General features: G+C 34.0%; 1 protein-coding gene across 9 annotated transcripts in view; it reads left to right on the top strand.

Annotated features, from left to right (window-relative positions):
- LOC140440065 (uncharacterized) overlaps positions 1–19,535 on the top strand; it is a 145,915-nt gene that overhangs the window by 63,613 nt on the left and 62,767 nt on the right. Inside the window, exon 1 of one of the 9 annotated variants that reach the window (XR_011950777.1) lies at positions 16,829–16,847. The exons of the other annotated variants lie outside the window; for them this stretch is intronic. The gene's annotated coding sequence lies outside the window, so the exon portion shown is untranslated. Of the gene's footprint in view, positions 1–16,828; positions 16,848–19,535 lie in introns of those variants that run through there. 9 annotated transcript variants of the gene reach the window in all.

Here is a 19,535-nt window from a genome sequence, read left to right on the forward strand (position 1 = left end):
TTGAGATTATTTACAAAAGCGTAAGCTAATTCTTTCAAAAGTTATCAACAAATAAAGATTTTACCTTATTTTTCTGTTGTAGCAACAAATTTTTTTAAATTTTTACTAATTGTGTTATCCTTTGAAATTTTATTAATAGGTTTAAGAGGTTTAAGTATAATAAGTTTTATATTGTATGAATTTAGTATTACTCACTCGGCTTAGTAATATCGTTAATATTTTATTTGACTACGTGGAATAATTCGTTGCGCTCTTAAATGGATCATACTCTTAAATTAATTTAGCCTATAAAAACCGAACTACGAAACTACCTAACACCTACATAAAATTTTAACTGCCTCCTATATAAGACGTAAACAACTAAATAATAAACCAGTCAGTCATGTAATTAGTTTAATTGTTATTAACGCCTTACATTTTATAGATTATTGATAGTGTTGTTTACATTTTGTTTCTCATTTTAGAAAACATATTTTGTACTTATTCAATGTTTTGTAATTTTTAAACGTTTAATTAAGATATCGCAGTATTTTTCTATCCTGATCAAATAAAATAAAATCAAAGTGTAATTATTGTTGTAAAGGTGGGAACAAGTTTTATATCAAAGTTTAGGTGAAAACAAAAAAAATTACATACATACTAGGGTAGTTTACATTTTTAACTGCTGCTGTAATTCACTTTTTTTTTGTGGCATAGACTTTCGTCATTCAGCCAGTCTCGAAAGGTTATAATATATTCCTTTAAAAAGTATACACAGATAAGTACAGATTATTTCTCTCAGACAAATGCACAGCGATATCCCTAAAACGAAATAGACGAAGAATTAATAGAAGAACACGTCGAAGGAAAATACAAGGACACTCGCTTCTCGTCTAGGGGTCCATCAAGACATTTATTTTAACAGACAAACAATACTGGACCACGGATAAGGTATTATTAGATATAGGATAAACAAAGGGTACAAGTCTAACCCTATACACGCTCATGAAAATTTTTATAAACCAGTACCAGATTTATAAAGCTATGCATGTGTCTGACAAAAATTCTATATTTAAATTATATATTGTTACAGAACCTATGGCTAACAAGGACTGTATATTATATGGAGCGTATGTATTGCATTTAGTTAATTTTATATAGAGGGAGTTTGAATGCTGAATAAATTTAGGACATTCAAAGAAGATGTGATCGAGGTCACCTAGCTTGCCGCAGTGTTTGCAACTATCATCATCGATGACTTTAATTTTAAATAAATGGCATGGGTAGTATGCATGTCCAAAGCGTATTCGATTTATAATAGTAATATATTTACGAGGAGCTTTGAAATTCTGAAACCAGGTTGTTTGAGGTATAGTTGGTTGTAAAGAGGTATACCTTTTATGGTTTGTAGAACAGTAATGTTTCCATTGCTCTTTCCATCTAAGTTGCTGATTTTTTTTGAAAATCGTAGTAACATCTGATGTATTAAGCATATATTTCAACGTAGAGCCAGTTGTTACACTCATTTTAGCCAAGTGATCTACATCGGTCTTTTATTTCAAATATGTAGGGGTTGCTAAATGTTGAAGGCAATTCAATATTTTTTATGCTCTGCAAAACTAAAAGGCAATCTGACAGAATTAAGATATGTCTATTGCAGGTATTTTTAACATATTTTAGAGCTTGAAGTATAGCTGTTGATTCCGCTGAAAAGATTAAAAATTCATATGGTAGTTTATACTTGAATTCTACGTTTGTAGCAGGTAAAAAGTATGCGCATCCAGTCCCTTCTGTTGTTTTTGATGCGTCCGTGTATATTACTGTGGCTTCCCTATAATCCTGCAGTAGAGATATTAGAAGATTGCTACTTATAATGGTCTTCTCACTATAAGTGGGTATTATAACCTGGGTTCTGTGGAATAAAGAATAGTAGTCTAAGCTTCTGTCAACCGTGTCCAATTTCTTGAAAAAAATAAGATTATTCTGTAATGCCATGCATAAAGGCGGGGAAGGTTTTTTCTCCCAATATTTGTTTGTAAGATCTGACTCGTTAAGTTGACGGACGCTTGAAAATAACTGGGAGTTAGTTAATAGAATTTTGAGAAGGCTTTTTTCACTTAAAAAGTTTCTTCTATTTTCCAGGGGTAGCTCAGCGGCTTCAACATATAAGGGTTGTATAGGGGTTGACCTCATAGCACCCAAACATACCCTCATAATAGAATTTTGAAACGTGTCGATTTTTCTTAAAAGGTTCTTAGAGGCGGAACCATATAGAGTAGCACCGTAATCTAGAATAGATCGTATATATGCGCGATAAAACAACAAGGATGTTTCTACATCGCAACCCCACCACGTTTTAGTTGTCATTCTGAGGAAATTGCTGCCTTTGTTACATCTATCAAGCATGTACTCTATGTGTTGTCTCCAAGTTAACTTCTTATCCAAAATAAGGCCTAGATATTTGACATGATTTTGAAGCTTAAAACATTGATGGTTCAGAATGATATTTTCATTTCTAGGAATGTTATGTCTTGTGAAGATAGATACTACTGATTTTGTAGTATGCTGTAAATGCTGTAATTCACGTTTTTATAAAGGTTTTTAAGATTTTTTCTGCAAAGTGGAAGGGAAAAGCTTTTATATTTTAACACGGTAAACGTCACGAGAAGCGAGTGTGCATCTCATACACTGAACTTACTGACGCCACGAGAAGCACCGTTGCATATCATACCCCTAGTGTATTTCAGGCTGAATGGTGCAACCGTGTTTCACAATACCCATTTATTTATATGAAATACATTTTTCAAAAAGAAATAAAGTATATGAAGCACTAGAATATTTTAAATTTCCACCAAAAATAGTAAGACTGACTAAATGCATACTCAATGATACTAAAAGTAAAGTCATGTTAAAAGGACGGGTTTCGAATAGCTTTATCACCAATAGAGGTCTGCGACAAGGTGACCCGTTATCAACAGATTTTTTCTATTTGATCTTAGAGAAGATATTACGAGAATGTAACATCTACACTAGAGGCACAATATAAATCATCACAGGCATCAATGCGTAGCATATGCAGATGATGTTACCTTAATAACAAGGAGACCTGCAGAATTAAGAGAAATCTTTACTAGAATAGAGAGAATAGCCAGGGAATATGGTTTAGAAATAAACGAAGAAAAAACAAAATATATGGTGATGAGGGGAAACGAAAATCATCTAGGACAGTCCTTTAAGATACAAAGCCCAAGTAAAGAATATAACTTTGAAGCTGTTAGCCAATTTAATTACTTGGGAGTGACACTAACAAATAGGAACGAAGAGAAGCAAGAAATCATAAAAAGAATGGCCAAAAGTAGTAAGAGTGCTGGGAGCCTGACTAAGATACTGAGGTCGAAGATAATATCCAGAACAGTAAAAAATCGAATATATACAACAGTTATCCGACCTACAGTACTCTATGCTAGCGAGACCTGGACACTAAATAAAGATATGGAAGTAAAATTAGATAGATGGTAACGAAAAATTCTTAGAAGGATATACGGAGGTGTAAAAGAGGGGAACATCTGGCGAAGAAGAACGAATGAAGAAATAATGCAAATATATGGGCAACCAAAAATAACAAGACTCGCTAAAATTCAAAGATTAAGATGGCTCGGACATATAGCAAGAATGAAGGAAGGAAGAGTTCCAAATGAATTAATAAACACGGAGGCTGGTACAAAAAGAAAAAGAGGCCGCCCCCGAAGAAAATGGCTGGAGTCGACAAAAGAAGATCTGAAGTCACTGCGGGTACAAGATTGGAAAAACTTAAAAACAAGATAGAAAGAAATGGAAGAAAACCGTTGAAGCCTTAGACCTTTGAGGCCTGTTGAGCTAAACTATATATATATATATATATATATATATATATATATATATATATATATATATATATATATATATATATATATATATATATATATATTATATATATATATATATATATATATATACATTTTCTCAGTAGCTTGATCAACTCTTTTATATTATTTAGCCTGTATTTTTAGGATTCTAGTATCTAGCAATAAAACAATATATTATTACGTATCTTAAAACTAAGTTTTCTTTGAATATTATAACTTAAACAACTTTTTTTTATTGCAAAAGTCAGTAAATGTCCATTAAAATTAGCAATATATATTTCTAGTTAAGAAATAAATGAAAAAATATAATATCTGTATACAAATGTCGAAATATTTTATAAATAAACCTCGCAAAAGCACGCAATAAAATAGAATTTATTTCACTGAATGCACCTGAAACGAGAAAAGACTGTTTAGTCTGTGCAGATTTTCTACCATTAAATGCTAAATTTTTTGCGTAACATGTGACAAATCCTCTTCTGACCGAACTTTTCTTTTTGTCTATATGGTAACCTTCGAGAGCACGTGACATCTGTTGATCTGGATTAGTTAGTCTAGAGAAATCTACCAGTAGACAAAACAACTCTTCGTTAAAATATGTGATGGACATTTTAATATTGGTTACTTTGTGTTAAATTATATAGGCGTTGACAATAACTGACATGAGAAGGATCTCAATTGCAATTTTACCATACCATTTTTGTCTCCTTTGACTTCAAAGCCGCATACGACTCCGTAAATAGAAATAAACTTCTACTTGCTATGGTAGAATTTCGCATTCCATTTGATCTTGTCCGGTTAACTGAACTTACACTCACAGGTGCAGAGAGCATGGTAAAAATCCAAAACGATCTCTCAAGACCCTTCCATTGCAAAAATGGACTAAGACAGGGTGATGGACTATCGTGTCTCTTATTTAACCTGGCATTAGAAAAAATTATTCGAGAGTCGCAGATTACTACGAATGGTACTATCTTTAACAAATCAGTACAAATTGTCGGATACGTAGATGACATAGACATCATAGGTAGGTCCACAGAATCTCTGACTGAAGCATTTCGGTCGTTAAGAGCATCTGTACACAGAATGGGACTAAATATACATGTTCAAAAGACCAAAATATATGTGTTGCACTAGGTCAAGCAACCCGACACCTACACGAATAATAATTGATGACCTAGAACTGGAAGGTGTTGACACCTTCATATACTTAGGGTCGCTGCTAACCAAAGATAAAAATGTCAGTGAAGAAATAAAAAGAAGAATAGTGCTCGCCAATAAGTGTTACTATGGCTTAAGAAGACAGATGGCCTCAAAAATGCCTAGAAAAATTAAACTGACTGTATACAAAACACTAATAAGACCGGTGCTAACATATGGTTCAGAAACTTGGACACTAACACAGAATGACCAAGAATTGCTCAAACGTTTTGAGCGAAAAATACTAAGACGAATATATGGAGGCATAAAAGAACAAGGTTTGTGGCGCAGGTGTTACAATTTTGAGTTGTATAGAAGATTTGAAGAACCTGACGTTGTAAAATTCATTAAGGTAGCACGCCTCAGATGGATAGGTTATGTAATCAGACGAGAGGAAGATGCCATAGTCAGAAAAGTTTTTGACCGAAGAGGGCCGATCGGACAACGAAGAAGAGGAAGACCGAGACTTAGGTACCAAGACAACCTAGAAAATGATTTGAAGTCTATCGGAATTAGAGCATGGAGAAGACTTGCCAGAGACAGGGGCGAATGGCGGATTGTTCTGAAGAAGGCTTTGGCTCATAAAGAGCTGTAACGCCACTGATGATGATGATTTTTGTCTCCTTTTGTGAAAAGCAAATTGTTATTACCACATTTTAAGGTTTAATCTTCCACCGGTCGCGGCCTTTGTACCAACAAGAATGGTCACGCGTATTTCCTAGATACGCTAAATGCTAATTAGTTATTGTAAGATGTAGGTAGGATTAGTTATTGTAGGTAATGCAATATTGTAATATTAATACAAAATATATTCGGTGGAAGATTGATACACTGTATTTTTTAAAATTTTTTATTGAATTTCATTACAAACAACACGGTGTCATAAATCCCAGATGTCTCATAGATATTGCACATTACACATATTATTGTATCGCAGTTTTGCAGTCTTGACAAATATGCTTTGAATGTTCCATATAGATGAATTTCTGACAAATTTCACAGCTGAAGCGCGTGATTCTTGAACGTTTATCATTTTGACAAGGCTTACATCTTCTTTTACTTGCTGTGGCCTCCTCTACTGTATCGATACCTAATTCTGCTTTTCTTTTTGAAATTTTTTCTTTGAGCTCATTTTTAAGGGAGTATTGTATTCTTCGTTCGACGTGTCCTTTCACAAGAGCATTTGAAAGTAGTCGAAGGTATTTTCTTCTAATTATTTATTTGTTATTATTGGTGGAATAGATTATATAACTATTGATCTCGGCTACATTTAACATGGAAAAAACACTACCATCGGCCATCTTCTTTTGTTCCTGGCAACATTGAAAGAAGCACAAAGTTTGTCTACTATATCTACACCTCCCTTTGCCTTGTTATAGAATGTTATAATCTCAGGTTTCTTTTGATCACCTGTTTCTGCGTCGATTGCTGCGTCATCATGTAGGCTTGAAACTAATATTACGTTTTTATAGCGCTTAGGCACGTAGGAAACAAGAGTTATCTCCGCTGGAAACCCAAAAATACTGGTATTGGGCTCATGCTTTTTTATAACTTTAAATTCATTGGGAATTTGGGCCTTATTTTTTTTCATCGTTCCTAAAAAGGCAATTTTTTCTCATCAAGATCTTTTATCAAATTAAATTAAAAAACCAGTTGTCAGTGGTCAGTGTTCTTCCCGTATTAAATATAGGTGTTGCCAACCTTTTTACCACGTCTTGTGGTTTGTTACTTATGGAGAATGGGCCATCTGGTTGAGTCCCTGCATACATTTCCATGTTATATAAGTGTAAAAGATGAGAGCGTTAACCATGGCCTAAATTTTGATCTCATATATCCCATATTTATTGGATTTTTTGGGGATGTATTGAATAAAGGAGCATCTTTCACGAAATGTCTCTAATTTCTCGTCAATTGTAACATTTTTCTCAAGCGAGTAGCATTTTTGGCAATTAGACACAAACTTCTCGAAAATATTCCTTATTGCGGCCAAGAGATCCATTCTTTTACGTTCTGTAGCTATGTCATCAAAACTCAATGCTTTCATTAAAAACATAAATCTTCTCCAACTCATCACTGTTTTTCATCCATTCTCCATAGTTTTTCAAGGTTATCTCGATTACCATGGTAAATGCCCGCCAAATAAAGCAAGCCCAAAAGGGCTGGTATTTCTAGTTTGTCTGTATCCCTGGCATCTCTTGCACGACAATAATTAAATCATAGGATCAGTTATGAGGCACTTCCAAATATCAACGATATCTGTGAGATTCTTAGCTGGTCCAATGACCCCAGGGAGACGGAGTAATATATTGTGAGGTGGTCGCTTACTTTTTTTATTTGGATTTTTTTGCCAAATCCATGAGTCGAAAACTTTTCCATTTTTCTTTAGATGAGCTATATAAGCCTCGTTGGAACTGTCAGCTTCGTCTTCGGCATTACTTCCATCAATCAATTAGGACTCGTAATCATCATCACGTTCCGAAACAAGTTCCTCTTCGTCTGTATCGCTATCATCTATACGTATATCGTCATTCGATTCATTAAATTTGTAGCAGCTTCTATATCAGTGGAATCATTGAGATTAAAAATCTTCTTCTTATCCGCCATTTCTAAAATAAAAAAAAACAAAATGGAACTAATTGCCACAAATGGTCGCTTGTATATGAGAGATACAGACCTCTTATATCAACGTAAAAAGTTTTCAACACAAAAAATGCATGAAATAGTAATATGTTATCAATATTACAATAAGAATAATGTAACTATAACAAAAAAAAAACAGATGTTATAAAAACTTACCTAAAAAGTCGCGCGTATATCTGAAATACAATGCAAAATTCTCAGCAACGTACTATCCCTTGACAGGTTATTTGTGCACTGGAAGGTTGCTTTAGTAATGGAGTAGGAATAGCGATAACCACCCGATCACAGCGCATCGTAGGTAATAGATATTATACTAAATCTATTACACGTGTATTTACTACATACGCGCGACCGCTGGAAGGTTAATAACTTTTTATCGTGGTGAAACCCCCTCATTTTATAAACCACACAACTATCCGCTATATCCGTCTTTTTATATATTTTGGTTGAGAAATATTTATTTATGGATTATTGCTTAATATTTATCATTTTGACCGGAATTTTTTTATAACAATTGACGAGATTGTTTGTCTTTGTAATGTTTTTTATGACCTCCTGAGTTCTTTAATCAAAGGTCCGACAATATACTGCATTTTATTTAACTGGAATTTTATAAACTATTGCTGTGACATTCTCAGACAAATACACATGTTTAAAATAAAACTAACCGGTTTATACAAGAAAAATCCAAACGCGTCAAAGACGATAGGTGAAACGAGTTAAGTAATATCTTAACCAAAACACAAAAAAAAGATGCTAAGCCATGAAGATCTTACAAAAAAATTTATTGTTATATAAAATATAAAAGTACTGTTATAATAAAGCAATTAAAATTTTTATGGATATGATAAATCCGTTTCGAGAGTATTTGAATCAAATGAGTATGCTAAGAGAATCGAAAGTTTTATGTATTATAAGCTCTGGAAAGATCATTCTACAAATCAGCAAAAGATACAACAAATTTTGTCATCATCAGTGGCGTTACAGCTCTTTATGTGCCAAAGCCTTCTTCAGAACAATCCTCCATTCGCCCCTGTCTCTGGCAACTCTTCTCCATTCTCTAATTCCGATAGACTTTAAATCATTTTCTAGGTTGTCTTGGTACCTAAGTCTTGGTCTTCCTCTTCTTCGTTGTCCGATCGGCCCTCTGCGGTCAAAAACTTTTCTGACTATGGCATCTTCCTCTCGTCTGATTACATAACCTATCCATCTGAGGCGTGCTACCTTAATGAATTTTACAACGTCAGGTTCTCCTTCTTCTTCTTCAAGTGCCATCTCCGCGGCGGAGGTCGGCAATCATCATAGCTATTCGAACTTTTGAGACGGCTGCTCTGAAAAGTTCATTTGATGTACATCCGTACCACTCTCTCAGGTTGCGCAGCCATGACATTCTACGCCTCCCTATGCTTCTCTTTCCTTGGATCTTTCCCTGCATGATCAGTTGGAGCAAGGTGTATTTCTCTCCACGAGTAATATGTCCGAGATATTCCAATTTTTTTGTTTTTATTGAATTTAAAATTTCCATTTCTTTGTTCATCCTTCTCAGAACCTCTTTGTTTGTGACGTGTTCTGTCCATGATATTTTCAGAATTCTTCTGTACACCCAGGTTCTCCAAATCTATACAACTCAAAATTGTAACACCTGCGCCACAAAACTTGTTCTTTTATGCTTCCATATATTCGTCTTAGTATTTTTCGCTTAAAACGTTTGAGCAATTCTTGGTCATTCTGTATTAGTGTCCAAGTTTCTGAACCATATGTTAGCACTGGTCTTATTAGTGTTTTGTATACAGTCAGTTTAATTTTTCTAGGCATTTTTGAGGCCATCTGTCTTCTTAAGCCATAGTAACACTTATTGGCGAGCACTATTCTTCTTTTGATTTCTTCACTGACGTTGTTATCTTTGGTTAGCAGCGACCCTAAGTATATGAAGGTGTCAACACCTTCCAGTTCTAGGTCATCAATTATTATTCGTGTAGGTGTCGGGTTGCTTGACCTAGTGCAACACATATATTTGGTCTTTTGAACATTTATATTTAGTCCCATTTTGTGTGCAGATGCTCTTTACGACCGAAATGCTTTAGTCAGAGATTCTGTGGACCTACCTATGATGTCTATGTCATCTGCGTATCCGACAATTTGTACTGATTTGTTAAAGATAGTACCATTCGTAGTAATCTGCGACTCTCGAATTATTTATACAACAAATTTTGTATAAAACATAAATATCATATGTAAAGTATGCGGCTTAATGTATCAAGCAATCCAAAGGCCAAAAAAGTATAGTGTTCAATAAAAAAATAGCCATAACTTTGTCTTAATGTGATACCATTAACTTCTACATTTAAAATTTGTCTGTGTACCCTGCATCCTGGGTTATGTTTTTCTCCTACTCTATCCCTCTCGTCGGTTGGAAAAACTCATCTGTCATAACACATACATAGACAGATACTTACTGTTCGTTGCAAGATATTTTGGGATTTAATCTTCTAGGTATAATTGTATACAGGATCGGACTTATATTCTGATACATTTTATCAAAATTACGGCAATACCACAAAGTAAAAGAAAAATACATACAAGTAATACTTATATATTAACATTAACATTAATATACATATTAAAATATATATTTAACAGTATAAAAATACAAAAAAAATAATTTTAAACTTAATTATCGTTTATATTTAAATCGGTATCACTATCATCGCTATCGTTTAAATCTATAACTACTGTATAATATTTTGGAAGTATTTTTCTTCATTTTTTTTGTCATTCTCTATAGAATGTCAAAAACTAGAATTGAATTTCAGCTTCGTTTGAATAAGTGTTTGAAATTTTACTCTTTAGTCTACAATGATACAATGATAAAATTTATATGGAGAATACATAATGAGGAACGCACTCGATGGATGGAGAGGCGGCATCTCCATTGCAGGAAAAAAGATCTCAAACTTAAGATTCGCAGACGATACAACACTGATAGCAACATCTGAAGAGGAGATGTCGAGACTGATAAAGAGAGTAGAAACCGAAAGCAACAAGTGTGGGCTCAAGATTAATAATCAGAAAACAAAAATCATGATTGTGGACCACGCGAATATCCTCCAAACAACAGTTCCTCCCTAAATCAATTCGAGAAAGTAGACGAGTTCACGTATCTAGGATCTTCCTTAAGCAATGCAGCCTCCTCCCATACGGAAATTCGCAGAAGAATAGGGATGGCCAAGAACGTGATGAGTCGACTGTCAAAAATATGGAAGGACCGCTCTTTATCCAAAAAACTCAAAATGAGACTGGTACGGACACTCATTTTTTTAATCTTTAGTTGCGGTGCCAAAACAAGGACACTAAAATCAGAGGATAGGAAAAGGATTGACGCATTCGAAATGTGGTGCTGGAGACGAATGCCAGAGACGAGCTAAACATTCAGACCAGACTCTCCTCTCAGTGTCTTGCAAATGTTTTAAAGTTTTTTGGCCACATTGCGAGAAGAGACAATGACAACTTAGAAAGACTAATTGTGTGCGGAAACGTAGAAGGACGTAGAGGCAGAGGACGCTCACCTATCCGATGGTCAGATCAAGTACAGAAAGCCACTGGAGAGACGTTTTCCGAGTCCATGAGAGCAGCCCAAAATCGCAAGAGATGGAGAGAATTGACAGCCCGCATTGTAGGAAATCACGATCCTCAGCAATGAGGAAACGACAAGAGAGAGAGAGAGAGACAAATACGGAGCAGTATACAAAATAATAACGCTACTTCTTTTTAATTTAGGTAGTAATTGCTGCTCAAACCACTTTTCAAACAAAGTACTGTCCATATCTTGATGATAATCTAAGCAACAATCACTTACACTCCTAGAACAGAGTAATAAAGCATATTCTATCCATCCTGATTCTTCCTCACAATGTAAAATACAAATTCTCTCCCCTCTAGAGGGAGGAAAATTGGTGACGCAATTTTTACTATCATCGGCCCAACATTTTAAAACTATATCCTGGGTGTCGAACCAAGTTTCATCCAAATAATACAAGTTCTTCCCTTCACTCCTAAAAGATCTTAGACTCCAATAACTCCAAGATTCCATAATTGCCAGCCGTTTAGTCGCTGTTTTAAAAATAAAACCATTAGATTTTTTTATTTTAATTAACGTGTCTCGACTACGAGGTCATTGACACGATGACAGTATAATACAATATAAAGTATATACAATTTTACATTTGACAATATACAGTACTTATTTTTTACAAATTTTACCGTTACACATAATTATTAAACTTTAGAGTTTACTAAACACTTCAATGTCTTTTAAATAATTAAACAGGTTTACAAATTTCTGAGTTTCAGTTAACATTGCTTTAATATTATCTTCCAACTGGTGTTGTTTTCTTTTAGCAGAAAAATGCGGACATTCTATAAGAAAATGTCTGACTGTTAAGAGACTGCTGCAATGGCCGCATGAACGTGGATCGGTAGATGCCATTAGAAAGCCATGTGTAAGACGAGTGTGTCCAAGTCTTAATCTTCTTAGAATAACCTTGTGTCTTCTGGGCATAGGTGGTAGCTCTAAGGAAGGTATAACTGGCTGTATATCGTGTAAGTGACTCTGAGTTGTGTTCCAATTAGCTTGCCATTTGCCATATATACGCTTTTTAAACATTTTCTTAATATCATTATGCAACTGGATATTTTGATATAGGTATATCCAAAGTAGAAGCTTCTTTTGCGGCTACATCTGCAGCCTCATTTCCTACAACTCCTACATGCCATTAGATTTTAAAATACCCCCAAACGTAGTTTTATGACACTTGGGGATTATTTCTTTGTTTCTTAATTTACTCAAATGTTTATTTAAAGTTGGTATAAATGAAAATTCGGTAATATTCGATGGGCACCAGAATCCTTTCTTCGCAATACTGGACCTTCTTTTAAAAGTTCGTACACAGTGGATCGTGGTACTTGTGTCAAAAACACCGTCTTTTTGATCGCTTCTGATTTTACCATCGCCGAAAGATGACCTAAAAATAAATATATAATTTTAAATAGGTAAAAAAAAATAAATTAGACTTACTTACAATCAATTTAATTTTACTACCAAAAAACGACCAGTTTCGCTTTCTAAAATTTGCAAAGCATCATCATGTCAGGGGTACAAAGTAAATTAAGTGCTGAAATTATAAAAAGCCCATATTAGGGTGCTGTCTTAAAAAGATATAGATTAAAAAAGTTATAGTAATTATGCCAATATTACATGTCTGTGTTTATTAATATGTATAAAATTGATTTAGCAGACAAAGTGAAAATCGACAAATTGATAAGAGAAATTGAATTTAAATAAATTAGCAATAGACAAAATACTTACACAATACAAAGGACTTCTACAAGGCTGTGCTACGTCCCCTACTCTGTTTAAAATATTCTTGGAAAAGACACTCAAACCATGGAGGAGAAAGTGCGAAGGAATGGGCATACCAGTAAGAGACGAATACCTATACACCTTAAGTTTTGCCGACGATCAAGTAGTCATCGCACAAGATGAAGAAGATCTCAGCTTTATGCTCAGAAAACTAGAAGAAGAATATAAAAACAACGGAATGGAAATAAACTTAGAGAAAACCGAATACCTAACAACAGAAAACAAGGATATGAGAAACCTAGAGATAGACGAGGGAAGACAAATAAATGGAACAGATAAATTCAAGTATTTAGGAACCATAATATCGAACCAGGGAACAACAGAAGAAGATATAAACAACAGACTGAGACAAACAAGAAACTGTATAAGACAACTAAACTCAGTGTTGTGGGATAAGAACATTACGATAAAGACAAAAAAGAGAATATATAACACCCTGACAAGAAGTATCCTGACATATGGGTCCGAAAACTGGACAATAAACAAGAGAAATAGAGGTAGAATAAGAGCAGTAGAAATGGAGTTCCTGAGGAGAAGCTGTAGACTTACAAAAAGAGACAGAATTGAAAACGCAGAGATTAAGCGGAGAATGGGAGTGCAATCAGACATAATCGACTATATAGAGAAGAGACTATCCTGGTACGGCCACGTCAGAAGAGCGGACAGAGGACGCTGGATAAACAAAATCACAGAATGGAGCCCGATTGGAAGAAGAAAGAGAGGAAGACCCCGAAGGTCATTCAGAGATGAAATCGACGAGGCTATGGAGAAAAGAACCCTGCGAGATGGAGACTGGAATGACAGGGAAAATTGGAGAAAACGGTTGAGTGAAGGAAGACAGTGAAAATTGTGGAAATCCTTAGTAGTAGTAGTACAAAATACTACTTAAATGCCGGTACAAGAATTTTTATATAACTATGTATCACGAATCATTATATAAAAATTCTAAAGTTCACAAAATGGAGCAGTTGGTGGTTTAAGGAAGGCCTCAGAGTCAATGCCAACGAGACAGATCTCCACAGCGATGGACAGACATTACGAAAAAGCTTATCAACAAACAGTATACTGAAGAAGTACATGTAACAGATAACCGCGGCCAGTGGAGAAATATCACTAATTAAACTATCCGAGCTGCTGAAGCTCAATGATGAACCACAGCACATCTGATAATGTGTCAATAATAATAATTATGATAATATGTATGATGATGAAGGAAAATTTGGTTCTGCCAGAAAAACAATATTATGGTTTAAAACTTAAGACAATGGTGACAATGGACACTTAAAGTTATTGTTAATACAGCGGTACAGAGATCATAATAGAGGAAATCGAACAAGCAATACGAAACGCAAAAAACGGAAAAACTGTAGGTCCAGACGAAATACCTGCGGAACTACTGAAATGTCTAGACGATGAAACTCTACCTGTACTTCTGGACCTATTTAATGAAGTATATAAAACTGGAAAAATCCCACAGGAATGGTTGGTGTCCACCTTTGTAGCAATACCAAAAACAGTATATGCCAAAGATTGTTCAGACTATAGGACAATATCACTAATAAGCCATACCCTCAAAATATTTCTAAAGGTGATTCATGGAAAATTATATAGAAAACTAGAAGATGATATGGATGATGCTCAGTTTGGGTTCCGCAAGGGCCTGGGAACGAGAGAGGCATTGTTTGCTTTTAATGTCCTCTCTCAAAGATGCTTAGATATGAACCTAGATATTTATTCCTGTTTCATCGACTTCGAGAAGACATTCGACAGGGTCCGACATGAAAAACTAATAGAAGTACTGAGAAACAAAGATATAGACAGACGAGACTTACGAATCATTATCAATCTGTATTGGAATCAAAAGGCCAATATAAAGATAGAAGTACAAAAGTCTAAAAATATAGATATAAAGAGAGGAGTAAGACAGGGCTGTGTTCTGTCACCATTACTGTTTAACGTGTACAGTGAAGCCATATTCCAGGAAGCGATAGCGGATCTGGGTGATGGAATCTCTGTAAACGGAAGAATAGTAAATAACATAAGATTCGCTGATGACACCGTTATAATGGCAGACACCCTGGAATCGCTACAAGAATTGGTAAATAGAATTAAAGATTATTGCATTAGATACGGACTAAAAATAAATAAGAGAAAAACTAAATTTATGATTGTCTCAAAAACGCAACATGGAAATGAAAGATTAATGATAGAGCAAACCCAAATAGAAAAAGTAGAGACATATAAATATCTGGGAACCTGGGTTGATGACAAAAATGACCAAAGCAGAGAAATCAAAGTCCGAATTGAAACAAGCAAGCATTTGTGAAAATAAAGACAATGCTTACCAACAGAGACCTTCAGTTGCATCTCAGATTGAGGGCTCTAAGATGTTACATATTTTCTATCTTACTATACAGAATGGAAGCTTGGACATTGAAGAAACAACACATAAGGAAAATAGAAGCGTTCGAAATGTGGTGTTACAGAAGAATATTAAAAATTCAGTGGGTTCAAAGGATTACCAATGCTGAGGTACTACGACGTCTAAATAAGGAGTTAGAAATTATGAACAGCATAAAAAAAAGAAAACTAGAGTATTTGGGTCACATAACCAGAGGAGAAAAATATGAGCTGCTGAGAATTATTATGCAAGGAAGGATCCAAGGAAGAAGAAGCATAGGAAGAAGACGCATCTCCTGGCTGAAGAACCTTAGAGAATGGTTTAACTGTAGTTCACTACAACTTTTCAGAGCAGCAGCCAACAAAGTGACCATAGCCGTTATGATATCCAACCTCCGATAGGAGATGGAACTTTAAGAAGAAGAAGAATACAACGGTAATAGTGAATATGACCCATCATAATAGTGAACGATCAATAAAGGTCATAAAACTAGAAACAGAAGGCGAATATTGCACTCTAAGACCTCTCTAACTCACACTGTAAATTGGTTTATAATTGTGCTTTTAGAGTCGGAGATTTTCCTTCGTAATAAAAATTCATTGTGGCATTGCTTCTGTTTTTTACGAATTTTTCTTAATTTTTTGTTTACCAGAATTAGCCAGAACACGTCGATTTTTTTTCTCCACACAGTTCCAATAGTTCCATTAGTATTTCAGTTTCTTGTAAGTGTTAGTGACACTAGCTCTTCATTTTTATTTTATTTTCCCTAGTTTTTAGAACAAAAGTTAAAATAACTTTATTAATAGGTAAAAGCGTCAAAGATAAACTCGAAATGGCCTAGAATCCTCGAATATAGTGTATCTTTGATAGCTAAATATGGTTAGTCACCCAACTTGGGTAATTATGTTGAACCCTCTTCTAAATCTGCGGTCGCGTGTACCAGATTATACCGGTACAGCTATGACATTTTTTATAATTCTCCATATACATATTTCACCTTTTGCCCGAACTCAAGCTACGTGCTAATATCTCTGCATGGATGATTCATTTTCTTTTGTTCATTGCAACGTGTAAGTTAACAATAAAAACTTGAACGATGGGAATTCCTCCGTTTAATGGAATATGATTAGACAATTAAAAAAATTGTTTTGTTTATCAGTTTCGTTGTGAGTAGTGCGTTGGTGTTGTCACGTTTATTTCAGTTTAATTTAGAAGTGTTCTCAGAAAGTTTTTATTTAAATATCGAAAATAAAAAAGTGCAAATGTAACTAAGAAAGTTCATATACTTTAAATACTTAATCAGGTATTTTATCAAATCTTAATTGGGAAAATTCTAGATAACTATAATACTTAAAAACTTGTTCTAAATTATTTGGACTGTCCACGGTTCTTGGATTAGATTGAGTTGGACCCTTTTAAAAAATCACGCCACTTACAAATTACATCTGTATATTTTCTCTTCAATTCTTTCATAGTACAGGTAAATAAGTAAAAACAAGGCTCTGTTCGGGACTGTGACAAATCAAAGAATGTTAATTTATTTTTAGTTATTATAGGCCTATATACGCTTTTAGTAGAGATTTCGACGTCTTACTTTTTATAAACAATTTGGTTGAAATTATTCCATTTTTTTATTTTTTTTTGCTTACCATTATATATACTACTCTCCAAAATTAACGCACCACCTAAAATGGACCATGATTTTAAAACTGTATTTCTTCTGAACCCTTAATTGGATTTCCATGATTTATTTTTCACATTGTAGGTATATTTCTGGTTAATGACTATATTAATGTTTTTTAAAAAATGTCAACGTTTTACTTATATACAGGGTGTAAAAATAAAGTTGTGTTTTTTCATCTAATTTTGCAATACCCGGTGGAATGTATTAGAAACAAACGCTACATGTTATTTATATTTTAAGATTGCTTCATTCTGTCTTCACATTTTGGTAAATAAATCATTACGATACCTTTATTATCAAAAAAGAAAAGTGTATTCAAAGCATTGCGTGATTTTTTACCTCAACTCTACCATAATTATTAAGCTATTTTTCTTGTGTATCCTTGATTGGAGTTCCGTAATTTTTTTTGCTCATTGCAGACCTATTTCCAAGTAGTTACGGTATTATTGTTTTCTGGGAAGTGTCAACATTTCACCTAGATACGGGGTGTAAAAATAAATTTGATTTTTCATCTTATTTTGCAACACCCTGTGGAATTTACTTAAAGCAAATCTTTTAATCTTAATACTTTAAAAAAGTTCCATTTGTTTTCAACATTTACGTAAAAAAATCGTCGATATCTTTATTATCAAAAAAGAAAAGTACGTTCAAAGCGTAACGTGACTTTATTGAATTGTAAAAATTCAACATTCAATTTCAAGAAATCTGAGCCAATATGAATGTGTTCAGGCAATTACTTTAGCTGATGTAGGCTTAAGTTATCGTGAAATAGGCTTGAGGTTAGGGGTATTTCATACTACAATATCACGAGTCAACGTTTTCGAGAAACAAACGACCATATGAAACGGCGTGGATAAAGAAGAGAAAAACTTACAACACCACAAGATCAGTTTATCAGGCTTCGTGCTATAAGAAAACGTTTTCTCACAATGAGACATTCACAAATACAAGTGACAAATATTCATAATATTCAAATTAGTAGAAACACTATATAAAGACGTCTCGCTGAACAAGATCTGCAAATAAGGATACCAGTCAGAGCTTTAAACGTAAATCATTGTAGAAGTAGATTACAATTTGCCAGAGAGCACCTTGACTGAAATGTTGATGACTGGAAGTACGTGTTGTTCACCGATGAATCGTGGTATTGCTTATATAGCTCAGTGTGAGAGTTAATCGACGGCCAAAAGAACGCTACGCACAGTGTAATATACGACCTATTACTTTATTCAATGGTGGATCTGTAATGATTTGGAGAGGAATATCTCTTACATCGCAAACGGACCTTGTTGCTTTACGAAAAGATTTCTTAACAGGTGAAAGGTATATTAAACAGTTTGTCTAACCATGTAGTTCCATTTGCTCCTTACATAGGAAATAATTTTCTTTTAATGCCAGATTACGCTTGACCACATGTTGCACGTGTGGTTCGCAAATATTAGAACTAGGTTGGAATACAAACCATGAACTGGCCAACCTGCAGCCTTGATCTCAATCCCATAGAGAATTTGTGGGATATTATTGATCGTCAACTTAGGAGCCGACAACCACCACCTGTCTCTCTTGACGACATAGAAGTTATGGTGAGAGAAGTTTGGGATGCAATTGATCAAGACCAAATACGCTGCTTGATTTTAAGTATGCCTCGTCGCTGTGAAGAAGTAATTAGATGTAGAGGTGGAAATACTCGTTATTAAGTGTTTTTGGGAAAGGGCAATTGTTAAAGAATATTTAGGTTATATTTTCTTAGGCTTTATTTGTATTAAATGTCAATAAAGTTTATGTAAGTAATCTTTTCTTTGCTTTAAATGTTGATAAAAACTTGTTACATTTACTAAAGTTCTGTATAGTCTTTGATAATAGAGATATCGAGATAATTTTTTCACGAAAATCTTAAGAAAGAACAAATTTATCTCAAAATAATAATAATATATAGCGTTTATTTCTAATAAATTCCACAGGGTGTTGCAAAACACGATGAAAAAAACACAACTTTATTTTTACACCCCGTATACGGGTAAAAAGTTAATATTTTTATTTAATTTAATTTAATTTATTTTTATCATATATATATATATATATATATATATATATATATATATATATATATATATATATATATATATATATATATATATATATATACGCTAATGCCCAAAATTAACGCACCACCTTAAATGTACCAAAAGTTTGAAGCTTTTGGTACATTGAAGGTGGTGCGTTAATTTTGGGCATTAGTGTATATATATATATATATATATATATATATATATATATATATATATATACGATAACATTAAAGGTCTA

Source organism: Diabrotica undecimpunctata, chromosome 4 (assembly GCF_040954645.1).
Source record: "Diabrotica undecimpunctata isolate CICGRU chromosome 4, icDiaUnde3, whole genome shotgun sequence".
Classification (NCBI taxonomy): domain Eukaryota; kingdom Metazoa; phylum Arthropoda; class Insecta; order Coleoptera; family Chrysomelidae; genus Diabrotica; species Diabrotica undecimpunctata.